The following is a 22,169-nucleotide window of genomic DNA, read 5'->3' as shown; positions in this document are numbered from 1 at the left end:
AGTTGCGAGTGTTATCTACGGATATTTTACGGTAACGAGAAGCAAAGCAATGGCAAACATTTTCAAGCGCAAAGTAGATGATAAATTCATTATTACGTTCCATATATCTATTTGATGTTAATTTGAAATAACAATCATTGCCAATAATTATAAAATAAACTATGAAATTATAATTAGTACGATCATTAGTTGGTTAGTCATGAGCGATTCCAGGAATTACCAGCAGAAAAGGTGGCCAAATCAGGAAAAATGGATGAAACTTTGCACGTATCATCAGTATTAAAAACGATTTGGCGCTTCTACAAGTATTTCGATATACGTTTTGGTTCAAAACATACATCAGTTTTGAACCATTTGGTTTGCACGGACGGAAGAACCAAGTTAGTAAGTGTGTGTATGTATGTATCTAAATTTTTTTGTACACTAGCTTTTCTCAAAGATGAAAGGTCAGAAATTTCCTGAATTTTATTCGAATACAACTTCCAGTTCAGAAGTTACAGGGTGATAAGCGCAAAAACCATGTAGAGAGCTGCATTTTCCTTGATGATTGTTAATAAATTGCTCTAGTTTGTAAATTTCGCTAACGGATGGCCAAATAATCTCACCTCACTTATACCGGTCCCCAGTTTCCGGTTCAGAAAGTACCGAAAATAGTGATAGAGTAACGGATGTATTTCGGCCACTCTAATATATTTTGGTCCAGCGTACATATTCCTGGACTTAATCAAAATAGGAGCGGTTCATTTCGCCGAAAGCCGTTTCGCCGAAAGTCATTTCGTTGAAAGGGTCATTTCGCCGAAAGAGTCATTTTTTAGGGTGAAAAATATCTTTTTATCGCAGCCACATAACCGAAGCCAAGATGGCTCGGCGGCACAAAGCGACGCCAGCTGAGTTGGCCGCCGACCCGCCGTCGGAAGTGGCGGCCTCTTGCATATAAAACTGTAACCGCCTCGTTTGCCCGGTCTACTCAAAGCTGGGTTTCTTTGCTTCAGTTAGGTCCGAACGAGCGGTAGCGAGGTCGGATAGCATACAAACAAAACGATGTGGCGAAGCCGCATTAGATATTTTTCCATCTGTACTCAGTTATCGGAAAATTCCGCAAACAATTGCCTGATAGGTATTTTATTAGTGTACTAGTATTAGTCAACAAGTTATTTTGAGAATTCCGCTCTGAGGATCATGTATAAGCCTACAAAAATTATTCAAGTCTCTGGATCATATCAAAAGCACGATTGTAGGTCAACAAAACATTAGTATACATAATGATTTTTTATTTGTCTTTTTTATCAATTCCAATTACGATATTAAAAATAATGACGAATTCGGTGAAATTATCCTTTCGGCGAAATGGCTTTCGGCGAAATGGCATTCGGCGAAACGGCTTTCGGCGAAATGACCCTGATCCAATCTAAATGAAGTACAGTGTCTCAGAGTTTTAAAGATTATTCCATGCTTTAACATATAAGCTATGAATATGTACATCATTTTGAAAAAAAAAACAAAAATATGAGCACCGGGCCCAAATATATTAGAGTGGTCATAGGACCTCCATTACCCTAAATAACTCTAAAATGAAGCTCACCTAAATTTCTCAGAGATAGTAAGGTCGATTCTCACAAACTTATCTTCCAACCTATCTAATAGAATTTTAATTAGGTTCTAGTTTCATCCGGATCCGATTTCCGGTTTCGATATTATAAGTTAATAAATGTTAAAAAATTCATCACGTCATTCAAAATGACGATGCAAATAACATAAGAACTCTTCGGAACAGTGCTAAAAATTATTCCAGAGTGATGTCTTGTTAGTTTATGACCAGTCGAACCTACTTTGACTATAGTTTCTGGTTTCGGAAGTATCGGAAACAATGATCCAATATTCCCAAATGGAGCTCAATTCTCGGAAATTTAGATTGTAATGAAAGGTATTATGGTCAAATACAAAATTCGTAAATTTTATCAGGACCCGACTTCCGATTCCTGAATTACAAGGTGATGAGGGCTTGAGCGATGACGCTTAAGGGCTGAAGCCAGTGTGTTTTAGGATGCTTTAGAGGGCTATTTTCAAATCTGATTTTCTCAGAAACGGTAACGAATATAAAAAACTCAACTGACAATCTCTTAGAAAATTAGTTTAGATCATTAACGAAAATTTAAGAATGATCCATTGACTTTAGCGGTCGTTCAAGTCTTTTTTCTGAAGGAAGAATTGCATAGCTGAAAACGCCGTCTTTCAACTTGTTCATTGAATATCTCGCCTTCAAAAGCATGGATCAAAAATCTATCCTGACAATGTCTAGATAATTTAGTTTAGATGCGATTAGTGCATAAAAACATATATGTTGTCGCGATAAAAATAAAGTGAATGTTATTTTTGTGAAGGTAAGTCGATTTCTATAGCGGCACCATTGTTTCCTGCTCCAGCTCCCTGGAAACGTAACGAAACATGAGAGAGAAATAAAATCGGCTCAAAATGGCTGCCAAACAAGCAATAGCTCCATTGGGTTTTATGTGATGTAGTCAAACTTGTAACCGAAAATACTTTACAAAACTTTCTTGGCCACCCAAGAACTTCTACTTCAGCATGTTTTTTACAAATTACTTTTTCAAAGCTACAACAATATGTAAGAAGTGCATTCAAAAAATCATTCGCCCTTGTCAAAAGTTACTCTTGAGTCATATTGTATACGTGTACAAAGTCTCATTTTAATCGGATCATGTGTCCAACAATCTGCTACACAATTTTGGAATGGCACAAAATTTTGTTAATAAAGCACAACAATGTATTATGAACATGAACTTAGCGAGGAACCTCTTGCCGATGATAGCGCAAATAAGTTATTTTGTTGCTCCATCTTTTTTTTTTAAGTATTCGCTAAGTTCATATAAAGTTAGAGAAGCGCCCCTCCCAAAATAATTAGTTGCTCAATTTTCTTATTTTTTTTTTTTCTGAGTACTTCGCTAAGTTTGTATGAAGTTACCGAAGCACCCCTCCTGAATAACATTTTATTTTTCCTTTTTATTATATTTGATTATTTACCCCTTGCTTTCCGCTTTTCAGTTGTCCGCCGGGGAAAATTTTGAGTTTAAAACGCTTTATGTTTAGAAATAGAGTTCTTTCTTTCATTTTGTTACAAAGACACATACAATTAGTCTTGAAGTTCTGGCGGGAGTTCTTCCCTTGAAAGATCGTTTTTGGGAGCTTTCATCGCGACTGCTAATAATATGTGAGGTACTGAATCCCCTGGTTATTAATAACTTCAAAAGGTTTGTTGAGCTTCAATCTCAAACAAGATTCAGGACAGTATATTTTAACCATATGTCACAGGAAATCAACCCTTCAAGATATATTCCTATCCGTGTCAGCCTCCTTAATGTCCCTGACTCAACTTTATTTTTCGACACATCCATGCAGCGTGAAGTGCGTGGAATCCCGGAACACCTACGCTCGTTGGAAATCCCAAAAATATTCACAAGTAAGTTCAGGCATATTGACTCTGAGAAAATATTTTACACGGACGGATCACGAATTGAAGAGGCTACTGGGTTTGGTATATTCAACAATAATGTTTCGGGTTCATTTAGGCTTCAAAAACCTGCATCTGTTTATATAGCAGAGTTAGCAGCAGTTCATTGTAATTTGAGTGTAATCGTCACATTATCTCTAAACCATTATTTTCTCTTAACAGATATTCTGAGTGAAATTGAAGCCATTTGCTCAAACCCTGCTAGCAAAAATGAACCGTTTTTCTTGGGCGAAATAAAACAGTGCATGAACGACATATTGAATAATAATAATCATCACAATAGTTTGGGTCCCGGCTCATAGCTCCATTCCAGGCAATGAAAGAGCCGATATTTTAGCCAAACGTGGTGCTATTTAGGGTGAAATTTATGAGAGACCGATTGCTTTCAACGAATTCTATAGCTCGTCTCGCCAAAGAACACTTGCCAGGTGGCAAGCTTCTTGGGATAAAGATGATCTGGGTCGGTGGATGCACTCAATTATTCCTAAAATATCGACAAATGCGTGGTTCAGGGGACTGGATGTGTGTAGGGATTTCATTCGTGTGATGTCCAGACTCATGTCCAATCACTACACGTTCGATGCACATCTCCTTCGAATTGGACTTTCCGAGACTAATCATTGTGCTTCTGGCGAAGGCTATCGCGATATTGATCATGTAGTTTGGACTTGCGCGGAGTATCGTGATATCAGATCTCAACTAATAAATTCCTTGCGTACCCAAGGTAGACTATCCAATGTCCCAGTTCGCGACATTCTTGCTTGTCGTGACCTTTCTTACATGAAACTTCTTCATCATTTCATTAAGTTCATTGGAGTTCCAATTTGAAGTTTTATTTATGTTAGACCCCTTTCTCTTGCATGAGTTCAACCAATAGCCAGCTATATTATATGAATAAAAGTGATGAACTGATACAAACAAACCTAAATAATTATAAGATCATGTACAAAATACATGTGTTTTATTTAATGTAATTTATAATAGCAAATCACTTGAAAAAAACAGTGTTCAGATTAACTAATGAACACCATCATACTTGTTAATATGATATTCGAAATGTATTAGGTTTAAAGTACTATGTATTGTGGATGCCACGGCGAAGAAAAACGTATGTATATTGCCTATAAAATAAACGTATTTATGGAAAAAATAAAAAAAATTAAAAAATTTGTTTTTAATGAATATACAAAAATTTCCTTTTAGGAATTTATACAAAAATTAGCTCAGTATTGAAATTAAGTTATCCACCATAAGCAGTTTTTGTTGAAAAAAATAATAATGCTTTTCAATAAATGAAAACCAAAAATAATTATCTAAAGACTGCCCCGCAAAGTATGGACGCAAACAAAAACCGCTGTCATTTCGCAATGGTTAAGAATCTGTCAATTTTTATGGATGCGTCCTGTTGTTTACACTCTTCTCTAACCACTTGTGCAGTTCTTTATTCGTTTCCATTAGTTTGTTTCGAAATGCGTGGACTTTCAGCAGAACAACGTCAAAAAATTGTGTACAGAACGCGGACTGTCACTGAGAAAGATAGCAAAAATGGAAGGAGTAAGTGAAAAAGCCGTGCGAAATGCAATCAGGAAGTTCGGTGAGGATAACACCTTTGAGGATAAACCGAAAACGGGTCGAAAAAAAAGGTCCTGCTAACCCTCAGTTGGATAAACGTATACTGAAGGCGTTCGAGCAAAAGAAGGAGGTTTCAGTTCGGGATGTGGCCAAAAAAGTGGGCACTTCCAAGTCAAATGTTCTTCGTGCTAAAGAACGGATGAATCTTCGAACCTATAAGAAGCAGAAACAACACAAAACGTAGTCCGAAACAAGAAGCATCGATCAGGCCGAGGGTTCGAAAGCTGTACAATACGATTCTTGCTGGAAATTTGAACTGCATAATCATGGACGACGAAACCTTCGTGAAACTCGATTACAAATCCTTGCCGGGACCACAATATTATACGGTGCGAGAAGGGCATGTGTTAAACCAGTCCGAGACATCGATCGTTGTCGAAAAATTTGGTAAGAAAGCTATGGACTGGCAAGCAATTTGTAGCTGCGGTAAGATTTCGAAACCCTTCATCACCACTGCTTCAATGAACAGCAAAACATACATCAAGGAATGTTTACAAAAACGACTTCTACCCATGATTCGAAGCCACAAGGATCCTGTTGTCTTCTGGCAAGATCCTGCTTCTTGCCACTACTCGCAATAAACGGTAGAATGGTATACTACCAAGTATACTACCAAAAATGTCACTTTTGTCCCAAAAGACAAGAATCCACCAAATTGCCCACAACTTCGACCAATTGAGGAATTTTGTGTAATAACGAAGGCACATCTTAGGAAACATGTCTCGGCAGCCGAAACCATTCAACAGTTCGAAAAACATTGGAAAAAAGTGACAAAACTTGTCGCCAAGAAGTCTGTACGGAATTTTATGAGGAACGTACGCAAGAAGGTGCGCCAGCTAGTCTACAATGGCTAAGTAGCAAATGTTGAGAATAATATTCTGTTGTTGTAGTCTAATTTTATCAGTATATCGAATAAAATTTGAATATCTAACACCTGTGAATTATTTACAGCAAAATCAAAGTGCATCCATACTTTCTGGGACAGTCTTTGTTGTAATATTACTTAAAATGTTATTGACTGCGTGAACTGTAACATCAAGTCCGTAAGTAATAAACTTTTCAATGATCTAACACTACATGAACTAAAGCGCAACTATATGAATAAAATAAATACTTCTATTTCAATTGCACCATATGTAACTTATTTCACCAAGAAAATCATATTTTTTATTAAACGACCACTCCTTCTCCAGGTGGAAAAACATGGCAAAGTGGAATCGAACCAAACTGGTTATCAACCGTTACTGCACAAAATAGTGGTTCAGACAAGCCGTCAACGTGGGAAAATTAGACGTAGTACCTAATGTGCAGTGACAATTGCGTGGCAAAAAAAAGTCTATTGAAAGTAAATCATAAATTAATGGAATTTTAGACTCCCCTAGAAATGGTAGCAAATTGATTTCACTATTGAAAATTTTTCTACCGCACATATCAAACTCGTTCAAAGTTCCAGTAAACGTAGTCACACTAACACCGACTACTAGTTCCAGTTGTAAACAGTAGTGTATAATAAGTTCTAAATTAAAACCCCGCCACATCGACAAGGTTGCAGCAAAAAGCTCCCCGCCATCATCAGCTCGGTTTTTAAATCCGATCAATAGTGACTAACCGCTACGCTTAGCGAACAGTTCCGAGCAACAAACCCGCACCGGCGCGGCAGCGGTGCGGCAACAGGTGCTGACGGCTACTCAAGTGCAGTGAAACTGGAACTAATACCTATTTGGAGCTTGCGTGTTGACCTCTGCCGAAGCCGTTGCCGCCGCCACAAACATTATGAGCCTATCAAATGCGAATACCCACAAGCTTCAGTACAATTTGAAAACAACTTCAAACAATGCGTGAGCGAAATGTCGGAATGACTGATAAAAACATGATAATTCCTGGCACCGAAAAATAAGCCTTAATCCACTTTGGCAAAACCTGTCTGCCAGATGGATGGAAGCTGGTGAGCTCAATTTCCGGTGCTCCCAAACCTGTCCGCATTGTGATAGTTGATAATATGGTGGTATTAAATGCATCAGTGAGGAATAACATAAATACGTGAGATGAAAAGCCCATTTGAGCGGAATAAATGTTGACTGAATTGTCCCGGTATGGAATACTATTTGATTTGGAGAAAATCTGTTGCTGTTGTCAGAGCAAAATAAAGACATCATCACAGTATGGTGCACACCACAACGAAAAGTTTTGAATGAAAACATTCGACAAAGTTTTAGAGGGACATATAAGACAATGGAATGCATTATTTCTAATCCCCTTGTGACATTAGTTTTGTGGCTGTGTATTGTTCCGAGACAGGATTACCACCGTAATCCTTCGGTTGGGCTTTTGCAACCAAGCTGGTTTCTTGGTCAATGAAAACCAACTGATCATCTAACTCTCATATGGTGTTAGAGTTTTGAACGTTCTGACGTTTCGGACATTTGCACCATAATACCAACGAATAACAATGCATCGAATTAGCGATAAAAGCTCTGCACGATTACCACACGGCACCATCATTCCGATGCAAACATTGAAGATTTCAACTGATAGATATCATCTGTATGTAAGAGTTGCATAATAGTTGAGGAACATAAACTATGTCTTTATTATGCGGTGGATAAGTGTTACATTAAAAAATACAAAATTGGCGAATTCGGCATGAACACTCCTAATACCAAGCCTCAAAAAAAGTTGGAACGGTAACTTTGAGCTATCATAGCTCAGTTGTCACTTGACCAATTTCGATAAATTTTACACCCTCGAGTTTTGTGAAGTTTGTAGATTATTTTGAGTATATCATTATTGACGATCGTTTAGGAAAAACTAATGAAAATCTGTTTTTTCCCGTTCCAAGTTTTTTTTCAAGCTCAAAATGTGCCCTATCTGCATTCATGCGGCACCTGCATGATATTGAGAACCTCAACTTTACCGAGTCATAACTTTGTTGTTAGTCAACCGATCTTCAAAATTTGTTCACCATTGGAAAGGTACTACTTCCACAAATAAAATGCACTGAAAAAAACGAAAAATAGGGTTGTCTACCCAAACTTATAATGAAAACTGTAGATAGATAACCTAAGAAAAGGTGAGACTTTTTACAGTGATCGTAAATATCTCGAAATTCAAAGCGATGACCTATATATTTTTACACATCATTCGATTGCTAGTGATACCAGCTACAATTTTCGCTCAACTACCATTTATGCACAATCAAAAGAAACCATTAAGAAATCAATGAATTTATAAATATATATGAATTTTTCATTTTTTTCACATGTTTGTATATAACTCAAAAATTAAAGCGATGACATGTACATTTTTTATTCAAAATATTGGAATCATTACCAGAAACAATGTATTGATGACCAAAATTATATATCCGTTCAAAGAAGCTCAAGAAATTTGGTACAAATACAGAGAATTTCTATTATTGGGAAAATTTTGCCAAACAAAATCAAATCAAAACTTTGAAATTTTATGACATATATTTTTTATTATTTTAGTTGGAAATTTATTATAAACAAAATTTACAAAAAAAAACTGAAACTTGGATTTCACTGTAAATTTTAAAAATTTTAGTAAATAACCTAAGCTCTAGAATTAGTTATATTTTTGTATTGGACAAACGATCTAAACAATTTTTATGCACAACCCTCACGCAATTGCTAACTACTAAAATTCTGATTTTGTTGTTGGTTTGCCGTAGAATCTCAAAAAATAGGTAGAAGATCGGAAATATTAAAATTTCCGAGTTAAATTGCATTACACAGTGGTCCGGATCCACAATTTAGGGGGACAAAAACATTTGTGGCTTAACCTTATACTTTAGAGCTATGATGTCTTCAAAACAAATGATCAGTGAAGATAAGCCATATGTCGATGTACATGGTATTAGGGTGGCTCTTATTATTAAGGTGATCCAAAACTTATTTTCCGGATGTGTTGAGATAGAGGACTGCATTCTTCGGCAAAATTGTAGATAAACTTATATCGAGCAGATTTGCTGAGGACACCATAGTAGTATCTGCAACGGTTTTAGTGTTACAGCTATTTTTAAAGAGCAACTTAGGGTGTTCCTCAAAAAATCAGATTTTTTGCTCTAGCATTTATATTTTTCTCTTTTCGTATAGGTATCTTTGAACATCTTTTAGAGTAGGTAGCGTTTCTGAACCGAAGCTATGAGCAAAACTAGTTCAAAAACAGGTTATTTTTAAACTGCTATATCTAACATTGAGGTAAACGAAAAAGAAATCATGAGCCTCAATGTTAGATATAGCAGTTTCTTGTATTTGACAGAAAATATTTTCGAACATGTTTATAAAAAAAGGATGAGGAGATATTTTTTAAATTTTTTTTTCGAATTATGTTCAAACATTGGGTTTTTTACATTGGAAAATATTCGCATCATGTAAGTCATTCATTAGCTATATATGAAAATAAGGTATTTTTGTCTTCTAAAGTGTCAAATTAATTCAAGTGCATATTCGGGAAGAAATCGTTTTGCATTCTCCGGGGAATGCTGAATGGTGTCGCTTTTGTAAAATGTCTAAGGCCTCTCGGTGTTGGAGGTTTTATCAACCGCATTTTGGCACATGCAGATCGTTCAGCATCCTTTCGGGGATGCAGGACGATTTATTTCTTTATGTTTTGTGCTGTTTTCCAACCTCAGGAAGTTGATGAGAAGCTACGGCAAGGCACGAATCTCCAAATAACTAGGGGAACATGCCACTTGAGCATTAAAAGCATTCAAACGAAGTGGTGGATTTTCGAGACGAAGACAACTGTAAGTTGCAAATAGAATGGTTGGTTGGTTGGTGCTAATCGCAAAGGCTGCTGCAAAGCCAATATTCGGGGCGATTTCAGTTTCATAAGTACCTGAAATAGTGGAACTCACTTCACTGAGAAAGAAGGCCTAACCGATTTGAGAATTGTTTCATTTTGTAGGTTACACTAGTTCATGCACTAGCTTTCATGTTTTTCAAAAATCAAACAAAACTGTTTGAAGAATACATTTTTTATATGAGAATAAGAGAGATATGAGAAAGGCATCATTACACAACTAGGTGAATAAAAACAAGTTTTACTTAATTTCGTGTGATTTTTTGTGCTAAACTCGGAATTCTACTTTTTCTGAATTGTTTAATAATAGAAAATTCAAATAATTTTCGAATTCTATACATTCCGAAATAATTCTACGTTTGTGATATTTAAATTTTAATATTATAATTCGATGTCGTTTAGGATAGTGGACAATTTAAGATATATGTTTTTGTTCTTAATTGCTTGTAAAACAAAAATCAAGAAATAATTTTTTAAAATTGTAGTTGGTTTCTTTTGCCATGGATTAGTAGATGAAATTCATATAATTTTACGTTCTATTTCTTATTGTACAAAGCCATTGAAATAATTTAAAATTTTTGTGTTGTCACAAAATTTATTTTATTAATAAAAAACAAATTCTACGTCTCTTTGAAACAGATGAAATCAAAACGGATTCCAATATTTTCACTTTGATTTGCAGAAACGTTGAAACGCAATATATATCAGAAATTTTGAAATTTCCGATCTTCTACCGATTTTTTGAGATTTTACGGAAAACCTAAAACAAAAAAATCAAATTATCAATTCCGTTTGGGTTGTGCATAAAAATTGTTTAGATCTTTTGTCCAATACAAAAACATAATTATTTTTAGAGTTTAGGTATATTTACCAAAATTTTTAAGATTTTCAGTGAAATCCAAGTTTCAGTTTTTTTTTGTAAATTTTGTTCATAATAAATTTTCAACTATAATAATAAAAAAAATATATGTCATAAAATTTCAAAGTTTTTTTGATGTTTTCTTTTGATTGTGCAGAAATGGTAGTTGAGCGAAAATTGTAGCTGGTATCACTAGCAATCGAATGATGTATAAAAATATATTGGTCATCGCTTTGAATTTCGAGATACTCACGATCATTGTAAAAAGTCTCACCTTTTCTTAGGACAACCCTATTTTTAGTTTTTTTCAGTGCATTTTATTTGTGGAAGTAGTACCTTTCCAATGGTGAACAAATTTTGAAGATCGGTTGACTAACAACTAAGTTATGACTCGGTAAAGTTGAATTATTCAATATTTTCTAGCTTCACAAAATTCGAGGGTGTAAAATTTATTGAGATTCTTTGAAAAACAGCTGAGCTATGACAGCTCAAAATTACCGTTCCAACTTTTTTTGAGGCTTGGTATTTGGAGTGTTAATAAAATTCATAAGGGTCAGCCTTCTAGGGTTGCTCGAACTGATGATGCAGGACTACACAACTCTTGTCAAAATTACTGTTAATTTTTATTTCGAATATTTAAACAGCATTTTTCATGCTCCTCCTACCTAATCTTTAAATTTTTCAGAAATCTTGCAATTAAAACATTTACAATACATGAAACACGAGTGAAACGTCGAAAAACTGTTTTTTTTTATAATCGGCCAAGTTTTTTGTAGCCGACACCTACTTATTCGTATCTATGCGAAACATAGTTTCGAAAACAAGTCATAAAGGATTTTTGATGCCTTGAAAAGGGCCGTTTTATTTGATTGTGTAGGTTATGAGTAGTGCTGATTAAGGTTATTCAACATTCTTCTCGAAGGCAAGATTTTGCAGATTTCAGATGATCATCATTGCCTAAGATGTAGAATAAATAGCACACAAAGAAAAAACTCAAAACCAAAACGGAATGTTTCTTGCTTGATTGTCTAACTGCTAAATGATATACTTCAATTGAATAAATTCCTAAATGATTAATTACTTGTGCGTTCCTAAAAGAAAGCTTTGTTAACTTTCATCGATGATCACTGGCATTTTTATAGAGCTTAGCTTTAAATAAAAGGTCTCTCGGTCCCATAGCCTGCTTTTGAATTTTACCCGGATCGAACTTCCGGTTCGGGAGTAACGTGGTAAAATGCGCAAAAAATGGGAAAAAGTGCAAACCATTTTCTTAGAGATCGCATAACCGATTGTCTTAAAATCTGATTCAAATTAAAGACCTTATAGTCCCATTGACTGTTATTGAATTTCACATAGATCCGACTTCCGGTTCCGGCGTTATGGGGTAAAATGCACAAAATTAACTGAAAAGTGCACTAGATTTTCTCATAGACCACTTATTCAATTTTAAAAAGCTTAGGTCCAAATGACAGGTCTTAAGATACAATATTATTCTACCGAATTCCATCTGGATACGACTTCCGGCTCCGGAATTATAGGCTGATAAGTATAAAAATTTTATTTTCAGAAGCGTGTCTTTATACATGACAGCTCGTGTTAGTTGATTACCAAATAAATTGATTTTGAGTATAGGGGAAAGTATTATAAAGCGCCGCTACTCTACTGACCAAAACGCCCCCTTTCTTTTTCAAGCATTCTAGACTTTTACAAACAAAAATTTTATCACAAACATTTTTTTTCGTAAGATCTTCTGCTACGCAAGTTTGCTGTAAAATATGAAAAAAAAAACTGAAAATATTATTAGTATGCTTTTCAATGTAAGGTTTTTCTTCGACTAAATAAGCATTTTATACACCATTTCTTTGATATACTAATTTTCTCAAAACAATCACTTTATGGACATTTCAATCATAACGCATCATTGTTGTGGAGCATAATGTCTCTGGTTGGGTGGCATACCACAGATTTGTTGTGAGGCATATTATACGACTGCTGGGGCATTATGTCCAAGGCTAGCTAAAAAGCTGAGAATGTAGACGTTTTGGAAAATGTGTTTATATCAACCAATTTTAATCACATCTACTAGAATCATTGAAAATTATGTTCTTCAGTCGTATTGCAATGGAATACTCACATTTTGGAAGAAAATATATTAACACATTTAGAAATATCTCCATTTTTTCTTAAGGATGGCATATTTTAACACTTTACCTTATCGGACCATTGTCCACAGTTCGGGAAGTACCGAAAAAGTGCTCGTGTGTTCACTCTAATTTTTCAGAATCGACTAGACCGATCTTCGCAAGTTCAGATGTTAATAAAGGTTGTAGTTAATGTAAAATTAATGCTAATTAAAGTTAATGTAAAATTTTATCTAGATCCGGCTTCTGGTTCTGGAAATACCGGATAGTGTGTATGAAATTGCAACCGGTCATATGAAACGATAATGCAAAAAACGTTGAAATTCTTCTAAATTTGGCACAAAATTGTATCAGTTTATGGATTATGCTGATGCTGGTCAAACGAGCCGATTTCAGCTATAACGGTCCTCAGCTCAGTACAGGAAAGAGTGGTCAAACTCAAAAACGGAACTCACTTCATTTTCTCAAAGACAGTTAATTCGATTTTCATAAACTTGGAATCAAATAAAATTTTTATCGGACCTCCGGTATCAGAATAATAGGGTGATTCTGAAATTTCAAATCGTTATTTGTAGCGAAAATACAAAAAAAAAACGAAGAATACCTGTAAACTAGCGTCAAACTGTTAAAAACAAAAATATAATAGTTTATGCCCAAACTTATTTTGTTCTTATTCAAGATTCAAAGAAAAGATTTTTGAAGAATCCTTTAGTAATATTTTTAAAAACATGAGTTATTCGAGAAAGACATTATAACACAACTAGGTGGATTAAAACAGATTTTTGATTTACAACCAGAAATTTTGATTCAAATTGTTATGCGAAAAATGGGCACGCTATTGGACGAAACGCTGTGTGAGTATTTTAATTAGTTCAGTTATGTCCGAATCGTTCTTGAGTTCCACAAGGTAGTCCTTAGTCCTCTACTATTCTGGATCTACATAAACGACGTGTGTTTCAACTTTCTATCGGATTGTCAGTTTTGTTTATGCACAGAAAAATGCCGCATAATTTCCTTCTACCGTAAAAAAGTTCTTTCGTCGTGATTTTCATGAATTTGTTGAAAAATGCATAACTTTCTAGGGTAACTACTTCGAATAAAGTATGTTGAAAATATTTCTTACAATCAACATCTCGCAACAATTTTGCATTCTTTTCTTGCATTTATTTTGTTTCTGATTATTTAATCAAGTATTGCTCGAAAAACGCCCATTATGCTCCACAAGACATAAGAAAGTCATTTTGCTGCATGACAATCCCTCGCACACACAACCAACGCGGTCAAAAACTTGATTTCTGAACTGTGATGGGAACTTTTATCATACTTCCCAAATTTGGCCCCTTCCTACTATCGTTAAATTTCATCGATATCCGAAGCACTTGCTAAGAAGCACTTTACTAATTTTGAAAATATGAAAAACGACTTCACGACTAGATCGACTCAAGAGAAGAGTGGTTCTTTCGTCGTGATTTTCATGAATTGGTTGAAAACAAATCAATCAAAGTACGGATGATTTGAGGATGTTCGGGAAAATTATATTTAGGATTGCAGTTAAGGCACTGCAATGGTGTGGTAACCCAGACTTTAACGTTGTTCAACAGGTGCGATTGTTGTAGTATTTGGTAACAATCCAACTAGTATAAAAACAGTGTAGGAACTAAATACGAAGAAACCAAACTCATGTGTTGGCGGAAATGAAATCATCAATCTAATTATTGTAGAACTTGCGCAGGTAATGAGCCTTTGATCTCAAATTCTGTTACTTCAAACCATCATTCCTGCCGAACACAGAAAGTCAACGTGAGGACATCTGCAGCTGTTATGCTCAATCTACGAGCCATCCCTACGGCGTACTACATTTGACAAGCTATACGTTGGCGATAACTGCTAGTCCTGATTGAATTTAATTATGTAGCACTTCATGCATTGTCTTCCCATTCTCGCCAGGCATCAGATTCCATACTCAGAGCAGTTTCCTGACGGAGTACACCTTCACATCAGTCAGCACAGTCATCATCCACTCGAACGAGCATTGCACGAGTACCACACAAAGCTTTGCACACAGGATAAAAGGATTCAAAAAAGCAACTCACCAGTCTTGATTAGAAACAAATGAAACACAGCGAACTTTTTAATCACCCGCTGCAAATTGGATTCCGGTTCAATTGTTTCCGAGATTCTCTTTCCTTCTACTAGTCTAGCCTATTGCAAATTGGGTGCTACTTACAAAGGAAGCATAATTTGAAATCGAACTTCGTTAGGTACCGCTTCGATTGAATTTAGACAGCAATTAGTTATAATTGAATCGAAATTCAATCTCGGCAATCCATGGATAACTATGTCCCACAGGAAAGTATCGAATTCAAATTGAAGCTTTTTTTCAATTAGCAACCGTTTCCATATAAACACCAATCACTTGCTCAGAGGTAAGCCACTAACGATCAGGTAAAAAATGCCTTTCGTATTCGCAATACTTCCGTTAGTCACAATGTAAATAACAATACTTTCTCGAACTATCTTGACACTTCAAGGCCTTCATGTCACAGATTCAATTTTCTTTTCGTAAACTTGTGGTTTACTTTTCCTCTCCTCGGTAAACTTCGCCAAAACTTTTGATTCCTTTCTATAAACTGTTCCGTGAAGCACGCAAAAGTAGTGTCACAAAAACAAATCCGCCTCGGCGACAGTCAAATTGGAATGCAGAAACAATCTCCGCTCGGCACGGTGACGCGTGTTGCGACGATTGGTTGAACCGGGTTGAGACCTAGTCGGTACAGGGAATAAACTTGTCCGGCTCACACTAGTGCTAAGATCCGTCCGCAAAACGAACCAACAAACACCGTTCCAACCGATTGGGGAAGTGAAACTGTTGGCGACCGCGCGATCAGTTGAACTGGTTTTGCTTTTTGCTGTCTCACTTGGCACTTGGCGCACTGCCCGTTCGGCATGGGGCCGACGTAAATCACAACACACCAGAATGATAACCTACCGCAAAATACTACCGCTCGACACAGTAGGCGATGGGAAATCAACAAACACCTGTCACTTTCCGTGGTCGATGGCTAACTGATGCCCAAACCAGTGCGCTATTGTTGGCTCGCTTCGGGGGCTTCACAGACTCCAAATATGCTGAGGCGAATGGCTATGCTGAGACGAAGCTACACGCACCGAATCCTGCTACCGAGGGAGAGCGAATATGAGAGACTTCACGAGCTTCTGCATGATCTTCGCCTCGGTCGGTAGCCGATGATGGGAGGCAAAATATCAGCGGGGCTGACGGTGTTGCCTTATTGAACATGGAGCTGTGGAACCCATGTCACATATTTTAGCAATTAGTAGCTCGGTTTCTTCGTAAAAGTATGACAAAATTTAAATTCAAATATCGTTTTTATGATATTAATGGTTAGAAGCGATAGATAGAGGAAAAGAATAAATTCTGTCAAAGATTTTCAGTCGAACTCGTACAAATGCTCGGGCAAAAAGTTCATTTTAATTCTTACAGATTCACAAAGTAACAGGTGAGTGATGACGTTTTCGCTTGATGTCAAACCTAACCCAGCTTCTTGTCGTTTATGTCGTTTTCGTTTTCAAATTGCACTACACCGGTGTAGCGAAAGCTTCACCTAAACCGTTCGTTTTTACCAATTGCACTACACCAGTGCTACACTTTTTCTGCACCGATACCACTGGTGTAGCACTCATCAAAAGTTTGGTGTAGTCGTCGACACGATCTGCCACTCGTCTATTAAAACTGTATCGCAAATCTGACTACCCCACAGTAACAAGAAATGTCAGAACGAAATTGCTTGAAAATTTGTTAAAACTGGCAACTCGATTTGATAAATTATTGATTTCGAATAACAGATACGTTGGAAACTGTTATTCAAAGACATGTTTATGTAGATAAACAAAACTAACTCCGAATCGATATACCAGTCGCGCATTTAACACTGTGCCTAAGAATTGTTTTTGCTATACGGATATGTTATATTATTTTCTTTGCACCTACGCCTACTTCAGCATCTCACACCATTAGAAAAATTCAAAAATTAATTGAAAATTTTGCATAGTTTTCATAAAATATTCAAATTATGCGACTAAGAATTTCTTCTAAGATCGTATCATCAGCATTATTACTTTTTCATGCCATTGAGACAAACTTTTGTTTTATGGCTTTTGCTAACCCTAGAATAGTTTTAGTATGACATCTGGATGATTCTTGGAAAATTCTCTTGAGAGGACTTGAAACGCATCTCCAATAAAGATCTTCATGGATAACAATCAAGCTTTTTAGCATGATTTAGCAGAGAAATAACATAAACAAATGCATTTTTTGTTACTGACTCAATGTATAAATGATCTTTGAAAATAGCTTAAATTTAATAATGGTGTGTCAAATCGACATCACAGAACGCAACAATTTCATTATCGTTCTTTTCCCCTTGATTTAAACTTCTGTGAGGGTTCTTCTAGTGTTACGAAATAATGTTTCTGGTCTCAATTGAATGCATAATACACGAAATAAACATCCTGCTCCACGTTTTTTTTTCGAGTTTTAGAAACAGTAAGTTTACTTGAATATTAGCAAATACACATGATTATAAATTCTGTTTCGTCTTGTGTCCATTTTATTGCAACAGATTTGGAAATACATGACTGCACACAAGAGAATAGATCGCTTTATTCTGAACTTAATCCTTTTTTTCTTGCATTTTTGGGGCTACAATGGATCGGGATACTTTTCCTGTGTTTGTTTATTTCTATAATTGCGGTTCATTGACAAATAACGCATAGCAACCAGAACAGTGTTGCCTAAAAAGATTAATTTTATCATTATCAAGCGGTCGCTATATTTGTGGTAACTGACGGAAAATCACTCACAGACACTTTTTATTCCAATTTTTCTTCGGAGTGAGCGCCTGGTGCCCTGGTCGTGTCGTTGGTGTAGCTCTGTGCAATGGAATCGTTTATTCTAGTCAATGGTTACTGTTCAATGTTTTCGTCATTTTTGTTCGTTTCTTCATGCCTAGTGTAGCACTGCACCGGTGTAGCGCAAATTAAAAACGAAAACGCAATTAAAGTCAAACAATCAATGTTCACGAAACTGAGCTGGGATCGTACTTAGCAACGGTTGTGTGAGAAAACCCGATATAAAAATCAGATGCGAAATAGACTCGAATTTCAGTTCAATTATGTTGAATCTAGGTTCGAAACTGACTTCAAACAAACGGTTTGCCGGCAGTTAGGGTGGAAACTGTGGTAGAGTTTGTATCAAGCGAAAACGACAAAAAAGAGCCAAATGAACCGTCAAATTCTGGAGCCAATCAAACATGACGTCATTTTGAGCATCTCAGCGCAAATGTATTGTTATTCATTTGGAAAAAAGAAACAGATTACTGAAACATTCTAGAGAAAATCAAATTTCAAATCAAATTCGTCAGCAGGGTTACCAGTTATGCAAATATTCAAGAAAACCATAGAAAAACTATTTTTTCCGTTGATTTGATCAATTTATTTTTCCACAACCATGTTCGTGCAAAAAAGAGTGTAGTTAAGAAACTGTGTCAAAAGTTCAGTTTTGGAAGCAATCTGCAATAGTGTTTGCAATCGTTTTCATGCTTTATAGATGAAAATAGCAACCCAGTTGGACTTACTAATTTAAAACAGTGTATGCTTATTCATTGACTGTTACAGTGGAAGTGTTCAAGGATTCAAGTGCAAAAGAATCAACTTCATAACTACACTATGATTTCTGAAATCTACCTGAGTTCAAGAAAATCATTTGACGACTAATTTTTTTTTATCTTTCTCATGAGCTCATAAATTTATCAGTGGGTAACATAAAACTGTATAATTTATTAATGTATCGTGTGGGAAACATAAAACTGAATAATTAAACGACAAACATTTCGCACGCATAGACAAGCTTCTTGAGATAGAGAAGATCTGGGTCGGTGGATGCACTCAATTATTCCTAAAATATCGACAAAGGCATGATTCAGGGGACTGGATGTGAATAGGGATTTCATTCGTGTGATGTCCAGACTCATGTCCAATCACTACACGTTAGACGCACATCTCCTTCGAAGTGGGCTCTCCGAGACTAATCATTGTGCTTGTGAAGAAGGTTATCAGGATATTGATCATGTCGTTTGGACATGCGTGGAGTATCGTGATGTCAGATCTCAACTAATAAATTCTTTGCGTACCCAAGGTAGACTATTCAATGTCCCAGTTCGAGACATTCTTGCTTGTCGTGACCTTCCATACATGAAACTTATTTATCATTTCATAAAGAAAATTGGAGTTTCAATTTAATAAAGGCCCCTTTTAAGACTTAGTTCTGATTCCAGCTGCGTCCATGAGTTCAACCAATAGCTAAATTAGAATAGAAATTATGAAATGATACAAACAAACTCGAAACAGTTTATGAAATTATCAACAAAATGTCTGATAATAACAGCTTATTTTATAATTTATAGAAGTTAACCGTTTGGTTCAAATAATATTTCCGAGTAGATTTCATAATTAATGACGAATTACCTGAGATGATATTTAAGCAAAAAGAGGAATATGTTTTAATAAATTTAAATCGTTGTGACTATTTTAGAATTAAATTATGATAAGAATTTTATGTAAAAGTGATGCTACGGCTAAGAAAAACTTATGTAAACTACCTTAAGAAATAAACGTTCATAGATACGATTTCTCACGTAGAATTATTGGTTCAGGCAAAATTATTGTTTATAAAAACATTCACTCAGAAGCTTGTTCTTTCCAATGCAGTGTCGTACGACACTGGGTTGCCAAATTTATGGCTGTTGCATCCGGCGGACTGTTACTATGAGGGTCTGTATTCATACTCTGTATTTCTATTGCAATTTTCAAAGAAGCTGTAATTATTTGGCAGCTACACAATTCATGTAACTATGAATACTACGATATTATTGTGTTATTTCTTAATACATAAAACATTAGGAATAGGTAATGTCAGAGACGTAGAGAGGTAATGACGTAACATTCCAACGTATCATTTTTTGCCTCGAAACGAGAATTTTTTCCAGCGATGACTTTCTCGTAGGAGTAGAATCATTTTGCTTTGGCGCATTTATAAGGACATATCCGGTGAATATGGTAATTTTGACAGCAAATCAAAGCTTAATTCATACAGTTTCGTCATGGTTGTATTTCTAAGACATCTCTCTAAACTAACTCAAGCAATTTTTATCGTTGGTTTACGAAAACTATTTAGTGGACTTTTTTCACGGTAATTACATCATTTGGCCGGTCGGAGCGTTGAGCTATCTTCAATGTCAGTACTTGCACGTTCAAACTCAGCATACAAGCAACAAATAGTTGTTTTTAAGGAGTCTCCGTGGCACTTTTTAAGTCATCACTGAGCTGGCACTGTTTTTTTTATCAAAGGGCAATGATGAATAAACACTCGATTGTTTTTCAAATCTATTACTTTGAGAATATCAAGACCAGCCTCAATTAAATAATTTTAACTCGTGAACAGGTTTGACAGGTTTCTATTAGGTTGGTATTCATGAAATATACACTGAGGTCTTTTTTTATGCGGCCTTTTTTTATGCGGTTTTTTTTTACGCGACTTTTTTTATGCGAATTTTCAGAGTTATGCGGTTTTTTTTTTATGCGAAGTTTCAGAGTTATGCGGTTTTTTTTATGCGAATTTTCAGAGTTATGCGGTTTGCCCTTCTGCGGTCTTTTTTTATGCGAAGTTTCAGAGTTGTGCGGTTTTTTTTTATGCGAATTTTCAGAGTTATGCGGTTTTTTTTTATGCGAATTTTCAGAGTTATGCGGTTTTTTTATGCGGTTTTTTTTATGCGGTACGTAAATTCGCATAAAAAAGACTTCAGTGTAATATGAAAATTTTCTTGACAACGCTAGTGCCGTTTTTCATTGAAAAACACTGGTGTCGTGGATTGCTCTGGTTTTGCACTTTCGAGCAGAAATGCAATATTTTGACGATGTTTCATTGCCATTTCTGCTCGAAAGTGCAAAATCAGAGCAATCCACGCCACCAGTGTTTTTCAATGAAAAACGCCATAAGTGTCATGTTCACAGTACGAATAGTTAACTAAACGGATTTAACGTTATATAAAGTAGATACAAATCGTTCTGCACCGGCACACTGGCACAGTAGGCCGGGAAAGCGCTGCTTGCAGTTCACTCCAACAGTCAACCTCTCTAGAGAACTGCTCACAGTGCGGACTGATTCAATACTAAAGCTATTTTAGTGAACTCTACTGTCGAGTGACTGCATTTGCACTTAAGGGCTGAGGACAGTACCGTAAGGTGGTAGGTTTTTTGCTATTTTCCCGTTTCAAATTAAATTTTCTTGGAAACGGTGCAGAATATAGAAAAACCCACCTGACAATGTCTTCGAAATTAAGTTGAGAGTATTCTGTGAAACTTTCAGAATGATTCATTGAGTTGAGCGGTCGTGTTGTATTTTTTTTCTGACTGAAGAACTGCTGAAAATTGGAATGCTCGGAAATGCATACCTCTACTTGTTCATCGAATATCTCGGCTTTGAAGGCTTGTATCATAAATCTACCGTGACAAAGTCTAGATAATTTAGTTTAGATGCGATTAGTACATAAAAACATATATGTTATCGCGATAAAAAAAAGTCTTGTATTTTTCTGTGAAACAAAGTCAGCTTCAATGCATCCACCATTTTTTTTCGCTTTGGTTTCCTGATAGCATTCTGAAAAAAGGAGGGAGAAATAAAATTGGGTCGACAAGGCTGCCAAACACACAGACATTCAATCTTTGTGAAAGTTGAATATTTTTTCATTGTTCATTGGAATCATGTAATGTCCAACCCATACGATAGATTAATGTGATGAAACTTCTCATCAAAATAATAAAATGTATGCTGGCAACCTACAGTTTGCTCATACACGAGAGAGTACAAGAGAAATACGATGCGCAAAGGGAATTGAGCGAGCCACGTGGTCGATTTAAAACTCAACACGTGGCCCTGTGTCCTCAGACCTTAATGCCTAAAGGATGGAAAAATGGAAAATAAAAAATGTTCACTAGAATAAAATTTTATCACAATTGTATTCTACTATATAACACGTAACTGTACACATTCACTATGTATCTCACAACACTTTAAACATTTATAATAATCTCACAATACAGATACGTGTTT

The 22,169-nt window shown here is 35.8% G+C and overlaps 1 protein-coding gene across 7 annotated transcripts in view; it reads right to left on the bottom strand.

Annotated features, from left to right (window-relative positions):
- The window catches only part of LOC131427031 (uncharacterized), a 231,662-nt gene extending 215,574 nt beyond the window's left edge, over window positions 1–16,088 (bottom strand). For 3 of the 7 annotated variants that reach the window (XM_058589904.1, XM_058589909.1, XM_058589910.1), the window contains exons 1-2: window positions 15,972–16,088; window positions 15,076–15,201 (exon numbers count right to left, since the gene is read on the bottom strand). The gene's annotated coding sequence lies outside the window, so the exon portion shown is untranslated. Of the gene's footprint in view, window positions 1–15,075; window positions 15,205–15,971 lie in introns of all 7 variants that reach the window. The other 4 variants (XM_058589905.1, XM_058589907.1, XM_058589906.1 and 1 more) reach the window with 4 other exon arrangements.
- Between the last annotated feature and the right edge of the window lie 6,081 nt (window positions 16,089–22,169).

Source organism: Malaya genurostris, chromosome 2, assembly GCF_030247185.1.
Source record: "Malaya genurostris strain Urasoe2022 chromosome 2, Malgen_1.1, whole genome shotgun sequence".
NCBI classification, from domain to species: domain Eukaryota; kingdom Metazoa; phylum Arthropoda; class Insecta; order Diptera; family Culicidae; genus Malaya; species Malaya genurostris.
The sequence above is the reverse complement of the archived record's forward strand: the minus strand, read 5'-3'. Positions and strand labels throughout refer to the sequence as shown.